At 53.9% G+C, this 10,457-nt stretch overlaps 1 non-coding gene across 1 annotated transcript; it reads left to right on the top strand.

Annotated features, from left to right (window-relative positions):
* Window positions 1-2,322: 2,322 nt before the first annotated feature.
* TRNAQ-CUG lies at window positions 2,323-2,395 on the top strand. Its single transcript has one exon. It is a non-coding gene; the product is annotated as a tRNA-Gln (tRNA).
* Window positions 2,396-10,457: the final 8,062 nt, after the last annotated feature.

Genomic DNA, 10,457 nt, shown 5'->3' with positions numbered 1-10,457 from the left:
TTAACCCTTGGACAGCAAAGGCCTGCAATGCTCCCAGTGGGTGAGCGGGAGGGTGTAGGTGGCTGGCTTGGTGATGGGATCCAGGCCCCCTTGCTCAGCGGATCTCCAAGTCAGGTCCTGACGAAATGCCATCCCAGCTACTGCGCCTGGCTGGCCTGTGCCCACAGCCTGCCGTCCAAGTCTCTCCACGACTGTGCCGCCAGCTTCCCCGCCACCCGAGCCATGCTGGAAAATTGCCCACAAGTTAAAAGAGATTTCTTCCCAGCAGACATCGCTCCGGCAGATCTGAGCCTTATCTTCCCCTTCCAGAATGAGTGTTGTTCATTTCACTTCCTAAAATTAAAAGAAAAAAAAACAAACAAAAAAAAAACCCAAACCACAAACTGAAAAACAGGTGGGGCCGTTTCAGGATCTGGCTGGAGTTTGTCTGGGAGCTGATAAGGAGAAGCCAGTTGCCAGGCAACACGGCAGTGAGCCGCTGGGGAGAAGTGCCTGGCGTTTCCGGGGCACCCCCACTGCCCCCCAAAGAGATAGCTGGGCACGAGCAGGCCCAGGGCTCAGTAAGGCCTTTCTCATTCTAGAGCGGTTTCATCCCTAAGTATTTGGGAGCCCAGAGGGATGAGGAGCAGAATGGAGGAACCCGCCTGTGCAGAAATGGCATGAGACAATGTGTCACTAGGGCAGGAAAGCCAACAGTGACTGCCCCTGGGGGCCGGAGCCCGGCCCCCTGAAAACAGTCAGAGGGAAATGCATTTCTGGCCTGGGAACCCCAACTGGGGGGCTGCTGGTGGACCTCCTGGAGGGAGGTCTGCAGAGGTAGGCCAACAGGGCCCTGCCTTGACCCAGCTCTGGTCCATGAATTCCTCGGTAAGTGGCACAGGGTATAGAAATCGCCTGATGAAATGTACAGCTGATCCAAAAAGCCCGGAGAGACAGGGAGAAAAACAAAAAAAACCCACATTTCATTTGATCACCACCCCTAACCCAACCCAACCCAACCCAATGCAATGAAACCCTGCCAGGATGCTCCGTGTCAGGTGGGCTGGGTGACTGGGTAAGCTGGTGGTCTGCTGGTCAGGGTGGAGGACATGACACCACCCACTTCACAGGCCGTGTGGTTGAGCTAACGCACTTCATGGAGAGAGGGCTTCAAATGGCACGTGGTCCGTAGTGAGGACCCCACAAACACAAGCTACTGCTGCTATCCTTCCAATACCAATGTGTGAATGTAATATGGTCATTAAGAACGAGGGCGCCTGCATGGCTCAGTTGGTTAAGCAACTGCCTTCAGCTCAGGTCATGATCTCGGAGTCCCGGGATCGAGTCCCAGTCAGGCTCCCAACTCCATGGGGAGTCTGCTTCTCCCTCCGACCTTCTCAGCTCTCATGCTCTCTCTCACTCTCTCCCTCTCAAATAAATAAATAAATAAAATCTTTAAAAAAAAAAAAAAAAAAAAAAAAGAATGGTCCTAAAATGAAAAGGCTGAGAGCCGAAGGCACACATGGGGTGACATCTGTCACTTGCAGACCCCTGTCCTCTCCAGTGTCCCCGCCCACCTTCCTCCCTCCTCCCAGTGACGCTGCTGTCCTTGGCTTTGGGATGGTTAGCGATCTCCCCTGATTCCTGCGTGTCGAAATCCCCGTCCTTCCACTCGGATCTTATAAGGACTTCCTTGTCCGTCTCCAGCGGCCTTCACCACTGCCTCCCTGCGGATGGCTTTTTCTAGAGACACCTGCCTGAGTTTCATGTTAAATTCAGCAGCTCCACGCAACAAGCATGCACGATCTCACGCTGCTTGTGGTGGTGGTGGTGGGGGGGGGTTTGCGTAACTAGAAGCCCCTTAACGCAGTGGCTGTGACTCAGGCTCTCCTTCAAGGTGACAGTCGAGCTGCTGGCTGGGGCTTCAGCCATCAAAAGGCTCAACTCGGCCAGAGGCTCCCCTTCCAAGAGGGGTCACTGGCCCAGCACTCAGCCAGACCTGGTTTTGGGGAGCCAGACAGCTGGGGGCGGTGAGGCGTGAGACTAAGAAAGGATCACCACCCCGACAACAGCAGACATCTTAACTCGAACACTGAGAATGAACTCGAATGGCCACTTCTCCAGGGAAACATACCAATGGCCAATAAACGCGTGAAAAGATGCTTAGTATCACTCATCATCGGGGAAATTCAAACGGAAGGGGCAGCCACTTCACACCCATCCGGACGGTGCTGCTGGGGATGTGGAGAAACCGGAACCCCGTGCCCTGCTGTTGGGAATGCAAACTGTACCTTCGCCACAGAGGACAGTACGGCGGCTCCTCAGAAATTCAACACACCAGGTGCCCAGCTCGCTCAACTGGTAGAGCAGGGGACTCTGGATCTCGAGGTCGTGGGTTCGAGCCCCACGTTGGGTGTGGAGTGTACTTGAAAAAAAATTTTTTTGACACAGAACTACCCTAAAATCCAGTAAAGAAGATGCCTAGAACTGAGAGAAGGGACCCAAAGAGAGATGTGTATGCACATGTTCATAGCAGCATAGATGGCAATACAAGGCGGAAGTTACTCTGGTGGATGGTAAACAATATCACACACACACACACACACACACACACACACACACACACACACACCCCACCATGGCCAAAACGAAAGACTGACCAAACCAAGGGCTGGAGAGGACGTGGGACAACCCAAGGAGCCTGAGGACCGGCTGCCGACCCTCCACTCATGGGGTCAGAGGCGATACCACACACCAGGGGGCCATCTGGAAATGTTTGGGGGCTTTGATTTGCTGGCACATGAGGCATTCCTGAGATTGAGCACGGGATTGGCAGCGGGGGAGCCGGGGAAGCTAACGTCCCAAAGACTTAAGATGTCACCCCACGCAGTAAACTGTCCTTCCCAAAAGCCAATGTGGAAAACTCACCAGGAAGCCATGAAAGCCACTTAGTGGGTTCAGTCCAACTGAAGTTTAGTTTTCCAATGACAGACAAAACAACAGGACAGGAGAAGACAAGGTCAAGTATCAGTGTGTGTCCCTCTCACTCAGGGCCACTACCGCTTCCCGACCACCTAGTTCGGGGTACTGTGCCTGTGTTCTCCGTTCTAGGTTATGATGTAAAATACAGTCTTACCGGGGGCCCAGGAGGAAAAAAGTGTCACAAACACAAGGTGGGGGTCATGGGGTATCCCTGTGGGTGTGCCAGGAGGAGGAGGTGAACACGTGTGGCCACGCCCCAGCAGGTGTCCGCAGTCTGTCCCCCATGGTGTCCTGCAGCCCTTGGTGCCCCACAGCCGCCCAGCAGTAAAGGAGACCCGTAGGCTGGGCACACCTTGGAGGGGAAGGTGCCCCTAAGCTCAGTGGGAGCAGTGTCTCCATTAGGCTCTCCCACAATCCCACTGCCCAGCTGGAGGAGGGGGCTGTGGGCTGGGCCGGGCTGGGCCCTGCATGCTGAATAGGGGCGAGCGGTGGAGGTAAGGCCTGGGAGGTTTCCGGCCACTGGATGAGGAGTAAAAGGGCTGAGCCCCAGCAAGGACCCCGAAGGAGCGTGCATGGCAGGCCTGGCGGTGAGCACACCTTGTCGGGGGTGTTTTCTGAGCAGACAGAGGTCAGGACCGGGACCCTCAGAAGCTCTGCCCTGGGCCCGCTGAGCCCCCTGCTGGCCATCAGACCCTGGGACCCATATGCACAAATGGAAGGGACAGACACCTGGGAGGGGTGTCCAGACCCACCCACGTCTCCTCTAGAGCCAGTGCCCGTGGCGACGGCGGGCCTCACCCTGACCCGCCAGGCCCGGCCAAGTCACCAGGGGCCACTTCCAGGAACCTGGAGCAGAGGGTAGGGCACACTCGAGGCCCAGCACTGCGGTGGCTGTCCTCACGTGCCAGACACTGTGCCCAGCTCGGGGGACATGGCAGGCCCCTCTGTCCTCACAGGGAAGGGGGACACATGGGACCAGCAGGGGCTGCAGCCCTGGGGGAAACTGACCGGATGGCGAGTGTGGCCAGCTGGGCACACAGGGTATCTCTGGGGCTCACAGAGACCTGTGGTACTGTGGCTGACAGGTCAGGGAGGTGACAGGAGGCCACACAAGGAAGTGTGCTTTTACTCCCATGTGTGTGTCGGGACGGCTCCGGATATGACTCTGTGTGTGTGCGTGTGCGTGTTAAGTAGGTTTTTTGTTGGCCAGGGGTTGAGGGGGGGTGGTCTGTGTCTGCCTCAGAACAGCCTGTTTGGCCAGAGTGGCAGATCCCAGCATGACAGTTGGCATCCCTGGCCTGGTCCTTGTCAGCAGAGAAGTCTGTCAGGGGCTTGAAGTCCCTGCAGCAGGGCCTGGCCCAGTCTGACGGCGGAGGCAGAAGGGCAGCAGCCTGCCCTTCCACGCCACCCCTACCCCCTGCCCTATGCCCTCTGCCCCAGAGCAACTGTTCCGTCACTGAAAGGCTTTTTCTCCTCCCTCACCATATCTTTTCTTTCTTTTTCGGGAGCAGCGCTGCTCCGAGCTACGGTGCTTCTGGGAAACAGAGCCAAAAGTCTTATTTGTGCAAAGAAACTATTCTTCCTCCACACACGAGTGCTGTTTGTGTGTGAATCGCCCCTCGCATGAGGTCGTCCTCGGCCCACCTCTCTCCCGGTGACCGTTCTGTCCCCGCAGGAGTTTGGCCCTGGCAGCTGGACATGCACGCCCCTTGGCCTGCTCTGGGCCTCGGTTTCATCAGCCCAAAGAGGGGTCGCAAACTTGGCTAGAGAGTCGTCCTGGAGGAGACCACACACATGGGGTCGCCAGCCCCAGCCTCACACGGTCACTGATGACCTCCCATCGGCTGGGCCCTGGGAGTCATAAAAGGAGCTTAGACTGCTTCGGGGGTCAAGGGCAAGTGGAGGAGAGGGGCCCAGGTTGGGGGCTCAGGTCTCCGTGAGGCTGGAAGCCTGGAAAGCATGCTGTCCAGCCTAGTCGCCACACTTGGCTCTGCACCAGCCCTATCTTTGCTGGGGGGTGGGGGGGGGCGGTCAACACTGCTGGGACCGGACCCCTTCTCTTCTCGGCCGCCCCATAGGGTCTGTGGCTCACGGCTGACCTGGGCTTCTCCGCCTGAAAGGACCTACAACCGTGCCAAGACAAGGACGACTGCACTAACCCGTCTAGGGTTCGCTGCTGCTATTGGTTATTGGTTTGTTTTAACATTTAGGGCTTTAAACACATTTTAGGAACAAAAGTCCTTAGCATCAGGTTTTTTTTGTTTTGTTCTGTTTTTTTTTTTTTTTTTTGCAGACACAAGCGTTCCGCAGAGACTGACCTGGACCGAACCAGACTGAAGAGTCTCTCTCTTGATTGAATGAGTTCATGTCACCGAACATTCCAACAGCCGGTCCAAGCCTGCGCCCAGACTGGGTGCTTGCGCAGGGGAGACAGGCCAGCATCTTCCCTGGGGAAGCTCCTCAACCACAGAGGGAAGAGATGAGCTGCAGGAGAGGAACCATACTCTATTCGCTACTGGGGGGGATGGTCCCCGCTGTACAGACACCTCAAATTCTAAACACCTTTGGACCCTAAAATTGGATTTCTAGGAATGTCTTCTGTTCTAAAGAAAGAAACACACACACATAGTCCGTTGATAAGAACACTCACTGCAGCTGTTTCCAGAAACAACAAAACTAGAAGTGACCTGATTCCCAATCACGGGGGACCCGTTAAATAAGTCTGGTCAGTAAAGCCATCACAAGTCGCCGTGTAGCAGACCACGGGGGGCGGGAACACACGGGGGGGTACCACATACACAGGAAGTGAAAGGAGCTCTGGGCGAAGTCATTTGTGGAATATAATCCCATTTTAATCTCTTCGATACCTCGCACCCATCTCCGCAGCCCAAAGACAAAGGCTGGAAGGATGTGCGCTGAAATATTAGTGTTGGGATTACTTTAGTGTTCCTTTGCTTATACTGGCTGTTTCTCAAATGAGCTTTATTGTATTAGGAAAGAAAGACGGCTTCCAAAGCCGAAGGCAGGACAATAACGGCCATTAGCAGTGATGTCTGCACGAGGCACCTGCACTGTCTTGTGCGGGAAAAGAGGGGGTTGCTTCTGTCTGGAAGGGCCCGGACCAGGGGGGAGAGCTCCCTGGGAGGCTAACATCAAAGGCAGCTGGATGTTGAGGGACACGGTGGGCGGGTGGGGGGTATTTCCACAGTCACGGGCGGAACAGGGCACTGAAGTGGAGGGAGCAGCACAGGAATGGGCAGGAGACACCTGGTGGGTCCCTGAGGCTGGCTCGTCAGACAGCCGAAGCCCCCAGGAGGGCCCAGGGCCTGGGGCTTGTCCCCAGAGGGCAGGGGCTACTTACAGAGTCTGTGCTCCCACGGTCTCCAGGTCCCTAGAGAGCAAGACCTGGGAGCAGAGAGAAGTGGAACAAAGCACTTCTTAAGGATATAAAACAAAGGCTGGGGCGCCTGGGTGGCTCAGTGGGTTAAAGCCTCTGCCTCCGGCTCAAGTCATGATCCTAGAGTCCTGGGATCGAGCCCCGCTTCCTGCTCTCTGCTCGCTGGGGAGCCTACTTCCCCCCCCGCCCCCGCCTCTGCCTGCCTCTCTGCCTACTTGTGATCTCTGTCAAATAAAGAAATAAAATATTTTTTAAAAATTAAAAAAAAAAAAAGGCTCTCATCTTCCTTATAGATAGAGTGTCTATAAACCAGTAAGAAAAAAATAACATAAGGGTGCCTTGAGGGCGCTATCAGCTGAGCGGCCGACACTTGGTTTTGGCTCAGGGTCCTGGGATCGAGCCCCACGTCAGGCTCCACACTCAGCGGGGAGCCTGCTTAAGATTCTCTCTCCCTCTCCCTCTACCCCTCCCCGCTGCTTGTGCAAGCGTGCACACTCTCTCACTCTCTGTCTCAAATAAATATTTAAATAAAAAAGTAACATAGAATGGAGACTCTCGATGGCCTTTAAAATAAATAAAAAGAAGCTCAACTTTGCTCATAGAAGAAATGCTCAGTGAAATCACACTTCAGTACTATTTTCACCCACCCAATGGGCAAAATTCAAAAGTTAGTGAACATCCTCTATTGGCAAGACGGTGGGAAGCAGAGATTCCTGGACATTGTTAGTGGAAATGTAAGCTGGTTCAACCCATCCCTGTGGAGGATGACGCGGGCAGTGCCTTTCTAATCACAAAGGCACATGCTCTCTGAGCCGGCACTTCCTTCCTGGGAATTTGTTACAGACCCTTCCACACGCGTAAAGTGATAGTCAAGCACTATTCTTAACTTGCAGCAACGTATGGAAGAGCAGAAGACTGACAACCATCAAAAATGTAGCCACAGGGGATAAGCTGAAGAAGTCCTAATACAGCATACAGCACCCGCGGAATATTACACGGCTGTCTAAAGTGATGGCAGTCACGGGAGGAATAATGGCCAAGTGGGAACCTTTGAAAACTCACCCCTCATAGAAGCAATGGAAAAAACTGGCCCCCCAAAATGATTAGAATCAACTTTTCCAGAACTCTGGAAATCAACCAGAGGCCTGCAGCCAACGGGGAAATGTTTATTCCAGAAAAGTGACTGAATCTGGGTAGGTTCAGCATTTTGTGGGGTTTTGACTGCCTCATCCCATCTCTCACTTGGCAGCTCAGCGGTGGCCTTGAAAACCAGCGGCCCATGTTCCCAGTCCCGGAGGAGCCAGGAGGAATGGAGGGTGCTCCAAAGCCTCATTCTCCAAAAAACCAGCATCCTTGGACACGGCTGCTGCCTCCTTGGTGTCCCCGTTGGAGAAATTCTCTTTATTTGACCTGACTCAGAGCTCACTTCCTGCTAAAAGCCTCTTCTAGGGAGGGTGGGGGGCATTTGTTGAAAATAGTTACAAACAAGTGTTTTAGTTTAGTGCAGCACATTAAACAATTCACAGTCGGCGCAAACAACAGACTAACCAAAATTACAGATAAATAAATAGTAGACCAATCCAAAAGAAAAAGTGGGGGGATGAAAGGTTCATGGGGGCTTTGAAAAGCTCTTACAGAGTCCGATCTTTCGTCTTTGGTGGGGAAGGGTCCCTGGGGTCACTTTACTAAGGCACTAAGGGTTCCTCCCTCAGCTCATCTCCCAAAGGCACCACCTCCTTATATCATCATGGTGGGGGGCAGGATTTCAACATGTGAATTTGGCGGGGGGGACACAAACATTTAGACCATTGCACTGAACGATTCCTCTTCTAGGAGGCCCCAGGAGTGGTCAGATTACAGAGACAGAAGAAAACCCAGCTGGTGCCTTAGAAGGACTTCCTCAGAGCCCACCAAGGCTGGGCTGAACGAGTCCCACCTCCTGGACCCAGAGAGGGGTTCCTCGACCCCCGAGACCCCGCCACCAAAGGCTAGCGCGTAACTGTGTGGGTCCAGGTTTTACTCTGCACAAACTTACCCTGATCTTGTTACCACAGCTGTGTGGCATCCCCCAACCTGCCTTTGGGATCAGTGTCCTGTGACTAATCCCTCCTTCTACGGCATAGAGACCCGAACTGCTCTGGTTAAGAGCTCCATACTATGTTTCTCGTGAAATTATTTTTGTTCACTTTGTTTCCCTGTGTGTGTCTTGTCTTGTTTACATCTCAGAATTAAGTTCCTCCACGACCATTGCAGAGAATCTGGAAAAGGACTGAAAAGAACTGAAAGAAACGAAGTCACCAGAAATCCTTCCCTTTGGTGGAAATGCCTTGGCCAGCTGCTCTGTGCGCAGGGAGGACAGGTCAGGGGTTGCAGGGGAGAGAAGCAGGGGGGAATTCCTTGCCCGTTGCCAACACTGTGGTCAAGGACACAAGTTAATGTTCATACGGTCCTGGAGGTCAGGAGTGTGACCCGAATCTCACTGGCCAAACTCCGGTTGTCACCAGACCTGGCTCTGGCTTGTCCCAGAGGCTCGAGGGGAGAACCCGTCTCCTTGGCTTTCCCAGCGACAGGAGGCACCAGGAAGGCCACCGCATTCCTCGGGTCCTGGTCCCTCCCTCCAGCAATGCTGGAGGCTCTCCTTCCTCTGCTTTCTAGGATGCTTGCAATTACATGGGGCTAGTCTCCCCATCCCAAAGCCTGCTGATGGGCAAACTTACCTTCGCTTTGCCGTGGACCCTAACACAGTCACGGGATCTGGGGATTCAGGCATAGACACCTTTGGGGGCCCTTATTCTACCTCCACAAATGGCCTGCGGGATGCTGCCAGACCCCAGACCAAGCCCCACATGGGTGTCCCCTCCTGGGACTCTGGCTGCCACCACACCCCGCAATTCGGGAATGCCCAGCTGGAGGTTAGGGCTCCCCTGGACACAAAAGCAAACCTGGGGGTCGTGGGGTATCACCCTTTGGTAGGATTGACATCCTCTGACATTAATTCATTTCAGTTTCTCATTTGCTACTTCACATGCTTTGATAATCATCAACGTCCCGGGTAATTAGTTCATTTGGAATCAGGGAACTTGGCAAATGGGAGGTGACCCTGGAGCTCCAAAGCCAGGGACTGACATGCAAGCCAGATCATCCTGTAGAAAGAGGCTCAGCCCACACCCCAAAATACCACTCCACTTCCACAGCCCCCTAAAGGCAGCTCCCAGCCTTAAAATTCATACGTAGACCCAGAAACTTCACTAACGAGAGTCTCTCCTAAGGAAAGAATTCTAAATATAGAAAAAATGCTCCAGCACAAGGGGATCAGAGCAGCTTTCTCTGGAAGAGTGGCTAATTAGAGACAACCTAATTGTCCAACGACGAGGGACCAGCGTTGGTGTGACAGCAAACCACATTGTTAGCCTGACGAGCCGGGAAGGACACAGGATCCTGTTATCGTCAGGATCCTGCTTTTCACTCACAAGTGGGATGAGCGCAGCCAAAGGACATTTTTTAAAAGCACGTAACGGGGACTCCAAGGACATTAACTAAAATTATCAACAGAAGCTCGCGGCGCCTGCCGAAAATGTGGGCCACTGCTCTTCCCCTTTGCTCTACTTCTCTGAAATCGTCCGATTTTCTGGGATAAACATACTAGAAAAGTTTACCTTGAATTGAACTGGTTGTATTCAGTGACTGGGGTGTCAAAGTAACCCAGTCCTTCGTGCGAGCGTGTGAGTGCGAGGGTACGTGCCCACAATAGTAGTGTGAGGGCGTGAATGGGAATGTGTAAGCGTGTGGGTGTGAAGCATGGCGGGGGGGTGGGTGTGAGTGCTGGTGTGAACACATGGAGTGTGACCGCTGGGGGTGCGGGCGCGCACTGTGGCTATGACGCAGGTATGCAAGGGTATGTGTGCAGGAATGTGTGTGAGCGTGTGTGAGCATGTGTACAATGTGGGGATTATCTGCGTGCGAGGGGCCGTGTGCAAGCCACTGAGTGTGTGCTCGTGTGTGTGTGTGTGTGTGTGTATGTCTGTGTGAATCCGAGCTTGTGCTCATGAGGGTGTGTGGAAGCGGGAGCAGGTGGGGCTGTGGGGGGAGGGAGGGCAGG

Source organism: Enhydra lutris, unplaced genomic scaffold (genome assembly GCF_002288905.1).
Source record: "Enhydra lutris kenyoni isolate GAN:26980312 unplaced genomic scaffold, ASM228890v2 scaffoldscaffold13, whole genome shotgun sequence".
In the NCBI taxonomy this organism is placed as follows: Eukaryota; Metazoa; Chordata; class Mammalia; order Carnivora; family Mustelidae; genus Enhydra; species Enhydra lutris.
The sequence above is the reverse complement of the archived record's forward strand: the minus strand, read 5'-3'. Positions and strand labels throughout refer to the sequence as shown.